General features: G+C 41.4%; 1 long non-coding RNA gene across 1 annotated transcript; it reads right to left on the minus strand.

Moving 5' to 3' along the window:
* Nucleotides 1-918: 918 nt before the first annotated feature.
* Nucleotides 919-5,913, minus strand: LOC118598401. Its single transcript, XR_004947502.1, has 3 exons — nt 5,901-5,913; nt 1,000-1,135; nt 919-928 (listed from the first exon to the last, which is right to left on the minus strand). It is a non-coding gene; the product is annotated as an uncharacterized LOC118598401 (long non-coding RNA).
* Between the last annotated feature and the right edge of the window lie 39 nt (nt 5,914-5,952).

A 5,952-nucleotide genomic window follows, 5' to 3' on the forward strand; every position in this document is an offset into this window, starting at 1 on the left:
TCACTTTCTGTTTTGTTCCAGGTCGTTTAAGGTTGGTGGGAATGACCAGCCGCTGTGCTGGAGTTCTGGAAATGTTCCACCACAGAGAGTGGAGACCAGTTTATGACGATGGATCAGAGAAAAACTGGGACCACAAAGCAGCAACTGCACTGTGTTCACGGCTGGGTTGTGGTTTTTCTGTGTTCCAACAGATCACAAACAATTCTACAAAGAGAGATGTGTGGTGGATCGACCTCTCCTGTTTGAAATCATCTTTTAGTCGCTGTCTCTACTCTAATGAGAACATTAAGAACAAGTGCAGATGGGAGGTTTCATGTTCAGGTAAACTGATGTTTTTTGTGTATTAAACCCTGCGGTAAGATTACCGTCAAACTAAGACATTTGTTCATCGTAATACTTTGTGCACAAAAGACCTTGCAAATTAGGAACACATTTTTGAAAACTTTAGAACTTTGTTAGCCTGGTCAGCCCATGTACACACAATCTTCAAGGACCCCCACTGGGCATCCTTATCTTGGACAGGGGTAGGTGACCCTTGTTTTGCTCTCCCTGGACCTGTCGTGGGGTGGGCAGTTTCCTGGTGGCCCTGGCTTGTGCCTGGGGTTGGGGTGGAGAGATGCTTCGAACTCCTAAACTTTCTAAAAGTCCAGTTAACTTTGTAGTTTCCACTGTCACTGTCAATTTGAAGTTAAATGTGGTTAAATTTCAATGAAACAACAATCATTTGAACATTATTCTGTTTTTAGCCAAATTCAAAGACTAACTGTAAATAAATGTCGCAGCACTAAACATTTTTACAATGAATTGAGGTTTTCCCTCAGAACCATTTTGATTTGAAACAAAATCATTGCAATCAGCACATCTGAAGTGTTTCCTTCAACAGAACTTTTCAAAGTGTTCGTGTGACATCCGTAAATNGCCCCCTGACCTGGAACACACAGGTGTGCAGGTTACAGCAAAGCAAGAAGACCTCATGGAACACCTGTGGAGGTCTGATACCTGGACAGTTTCCTTTGGAAGTCTGACAGCAGCACAATACTGCCAGGTAACAGTCCAGGAGGGTAGGGGGCGTGGCTTAGATCCAGGTAGACTCGGACACTCCTCCCAGTTGGGTCACACAGAGTTAGTCTCACACCTGAAAACAGAGAAGGTTCTGTTCAAAACTGTTCTCTGGGTCTGATCTGGACGGGTCAGAGTTCTGATCAGAAGATTTTAGACTCCAGTGGAGATGATGCTGGAAATGAGAGTATTGATCTGATATCAGGTAATTATTGGAAATGAGAGTATTGATCTGATATCAGTAATTACTGGGAATTAAATTATTGATCTTAAATCAATAATTACTGGAAATGAGAGTATTGATCTGATATCAGGTAATAATGGAAATAAATTATTGATCTCATATCAGTAATTACTGGGAATGAGAGAATTGATGTTTGGTTATAGAATAATGTCAGACAAATACACTATTTTGTTAATAAATGTATAATAAAACAGTGGACAGACTGTTGGTTAATAAAAATGTTTATTAGTTAATACAGTAATCAGTGCTGAACATACATGATATATAGAACATGTATGTTAATAATGACAATAAGAAAACAGTAACTATTACAACATGTAAAAGCACAAATGAAACAGCAGCGTAAACATATATATATATATATATATATATATATATATATATATATATATATATTTCACAATAAAAGCAGTCATCAAATATCAAGTAAACAAAAGCATCACTGCAATGAATCAAAACAAACAACAAACTCCAACTGTTGTTTAACTGTTGTTTAAACATGTGGATATTTACTGACTCTGCTCTACAACGTTGACACAGACACAGTGTTTCCAGATTGGGGAGTTTCTCTACAAATTGGTTGAGTCTTCACTCAAATTGTGTTTTTTTTAACTAACCTGGCAACCCTTCAGACAGACTCTGAACATTTTGAACTCTGTAATTAAATTTAAGCTCCTGACTGTATGTTGAAGAAAGATACTGATGAAAATATCAATAGTATCGTCATGCTAGTATTGATACTTCCCTTTGGTACTGATACTATTGATCCTCAGATACATACACCCCATGTTTCTCCATGTTTCAATAAAGATATGGATCTATGGAGTTCCTCAGGGTTCAGTTCTAGAGCTTTAGTCTGTTTACCTGCTGATTCTTACACAGATTTTCATTCTATTAACGTTTCAGATGATTTCTCTGAACCTGATGGAGTCAGGATCTGGTTACATGACTTCAGTAAGTTCATCTTCTGGTTCCACTTGCTGATATCCCATAATTCAAAGCTGCAGTGGACTGTTGGTTTCTCCTTCAAACACTGACATCATTGTGAACTGGTGTGTGTCTGGGTTGATTATTAAAACACAGCAGTGTGTGATTGTAGATGTTAATATGAACTTTCAGACTTCTATCTTCAGTCTGATCATCAGGTTTATATTAAATAAAAAAGCTTTACAATCATTTTAGACTAATCCAGAGTATTTTACTCTAAAGATGGTTTAGTTTCAGTCTAACCTGCAGAACTGAAGAACAAACTAAAGACTCTGAGGGTCTTAAAGGAACATTTGGTCATTTAAAGTCCTACAGTTTGATCCAGTTTGTATCTAAAGTTAGAACCTGAAATACCTTAAAGTGCTGCACCAAAAACATGGAGTCAAATCAGCATCGGGATCAGGAAGGAAAATCCAGATTAAGAATTTCAAAATAAGACCTTAGACCAACACCACATCACTGGCAAAGAAAGCCCAGCAGCGCCTCTACTTCCTGCAGAAGCTGAAAAGGTCAAGAGCTTCACCATCCATCATGACCATGTTCTACAGAGGAACCATCGAGAGCATCATCTCCAGCTGCATCACTGTGTGGGGCGGCAGCTGCACGGTCTACAACAAAAGAGCCCTGCAGCGCATAGTGAACACAGCCAGCAAAACCATCGGAGCACCACTACCCTCCCTGCAGGACTTATACACCACCCGCCTCACCTGTAAAGCGCTGATAATTGTCAGGGATGTTCACCACCCAGCACACAACCTGTTCAGCCTCCTGCCCTCAGGGAGGAGGTACAGGAGCCTCCGCTCCCGCACCACCAGACTCAGGAACAGCTTTATTCATCAGGCTGTCAGGATGCTGAACTTCAACCCAACCACCTACCCTCCACCTGGCCCCTTCCCCCACATGAATCTGCACTACTTATAACTTTGAACCCCCATCTATTGTACATTTGTAATTTTAAATTTATTGCCTTCTCTATATTTTATTGGTTAATGTTGTAAATTGTCTTTTCTGGAAGAACAGGAAACAGAATTTCAATTCATTGTATGTCAGCACATATGAAGGATCGACAATGACAATGAAGTTGACTTTTGACTTGACTGATCTGTATCAATGTTTACTGGTTGAAAATGTGCAGGAGTCCTGTCTGTCACCATAGACATTAATGATGTTAATAGATTTTTTTACTTTGTTTCTCCTAAACAAAATCAGAATATTTTCATTAAAAATACATTTTGTCCAGATTGTTTTCATTACAGAAGATCAGTCATAAATCACACTTGGTATTGATTAATGTGGATGATTTTTTCCTGATGATAATGTCTGAATAGAGCACGGGTCTACCAGGAAATGATTCGAACAAAAGCGAAGAGGATTTGATGACTCTTCCAAAAGAAAAACATTCACAGCCAGTTGGCTTGACAAATTTATGAAACACCATCAGCTGTCGGTTTGCAGGAAGACAACGCTGGCTCAGAAGGATCCAGAACAGCTGATTGACAAGCTGGTCTCCTTCATCACCTGGGTTGCCAGAAAGCGAACTGCAGATAGAATTAAAGACGGCGACATCATCACAACAATGAGACGTCTGCTTGGTTGGACATGCCTGGATCTACAACAGTCGAACCGACCAGCAGTAGGAGTGTCACCATGAAAACTTCCCGTCACGAAAAATCTCATTTCACCGTGACGTTGGCAGCAAAAGCAGACGGCACGAAATTGAAGCCGTTTATTGTGTTTCGGAGTGCAAAGCAGGAAGTGGAAGACTACAGGATGTCCAAGAGGGTTTGGTGGTGACCTCAGTAAATGGATGGATGGATCAGGAATTAAGTCATGTGGTGTCAGAAGGTTTAGAGTGCGAGAAAGTTCTGAAAAGAATCAGTTAATTTTCCTGTAGCTGTTTTCTGTGCCGAGTTCCATTTCATCACAATACTTAGTGAATTTGTTGGACTGATGAACGCTTTTGTGGGAGAGTTAGACTGGAGCAGATCAGCGTCTATAGGATTTTTGACGAGAAACAGTTCCTGTCATATTACCAGTTTCTTAAAGCTAATGGTAGACTATTACCTTACTGTTCTGAACATTTTAATAAATCTGGAAATATTCTTGAAATGTTCATCCAGTGTTGTCTATATTTCATGGTGGAGTTTGAACCCATTAACCATCCATTCTGTGTGTGATTGAATAAATACGGTCTCAGATAAACGCTGGTCTCTCATTAAGGCCGGGCCGGCTGACACATTTCTGGAATAAACGTCAGAGCTACTATTGGAAGATATATGGTATGTAAAATGTTATTTTATGTATTATTACCTGATTGCTTAAATTAAACAATTTCATTCATTCATTCAAATGTTGATAATTATTACCCCAAAGTGTAACCCTTGTACTATTCTAGGTATGTTTACACTGGGAGTGGGTCATCTGGACCCTCAAGACAGCATGCTGAACTTTTGTTTTCAATGATTTTTTATCATCTCTGGTGTCTGTGGCAGACAGGAAATAATGTCCATTTTGTCACAAGAGGGATCACAGATCAATGTAAGGGTCATCTGGACCCATAAGAGAGCATGAGGGTTAAGGCAATATGTATGTTTGGGTACCTGAGTGTGTACCTGAGTGTGTAAAAGAGTGTGTACCTGAGTGTGTAAAAGAGTGTGTACCTGAGTGTGTATCTGAGTGTGTACCTGGGTGTGTATACCTGAGCGTGAACCAGAGTGTATATCTGAGTGCTTACCTGGGTGTATACCTGAGTGTGTACCTGGGTGTGTATACCTGAGCGTGAACCAGAGTGTATATCTGAGTGCTTACCTGGGTGTGTACCAGAGTGTGTACCTGGGTGTGTATACCTGAGCGTGAACCAGAGTGTATATCTGAGTGCTTACCTGGGTGTGTACCTGAGTGTGTACCTGGGTGTGTATACCTGAGCGTGAACCAGTGTGTATATCTGAGTGCTTACCTGAGTGCTTACCTGGGTGTGTACCTGGGTGTGTATACCTGAGTGTGTACCTGGGTGTATACCTAAGTGTGTACCTGGCTGTATACCTGAGTGTGTACCTGAGTGTGTACACCTGAGTGTGTACCTGGGTGTGTATACCTGAGTGCATACCTGGGTGTATACCTGAGTGCGTACCTGAGCGTATACCTGGGTGTGTACCTGAGTACGTACCTGGGTGTATACCTGAGTGTGTACCTGGGTGTGTACCTGAGTGTGTACCTGCGTGTGTACCTGCGTGTGTACCAGAGTGTGTACCTGGGTGTGTACCAGAGTGTATACCTGAGTGCATACCTAGGTGTGTACCTGGGTGTGTACCTGAGTGTATACCTGAGTGCATACCTAGGTGTATACCTGAGTGCGTACCTGAGCGTATAACTGGGTGTGTACCTGAGTACGTACCTGGGTGTATACCTGAGTGTGTACCTGGGTGTGTACCTGAGTGTGTACCTGCGTGTGTACCTGCGTGTGTACCTGAGTGTGTAAATGGGTGTGTACCTGAGTGTATACCTAAGTGCATACCTGGGTGTGTGCCTGGGTGTGTACCTGAGCGTATACCTGGGTGTGTACCTGCGTGTGTACCTGCGTGTGTACCTGAGTGTGTAAATGGGTGTGTACCTGAGTGTATACCTGATTGTGTACCAGAGTGTATACCTGAGTGCATACCTGG

Source organism: Oryzias melastigma, unplaced genomic scaffold (assembly GCF_002922805.2).
Source record: "Oryzias melastigma strain HK-1 unplaced genomic scaffold, ASM292280v2 sc00444, whole genome shotgun sequence".
Taxonomy (NCBI): Eukaryota; Metazoa; Chordata; class Actinopteri; order Beloniformes; family Adrianichthyidae; genus Oryzias; species Oryzias melastigma.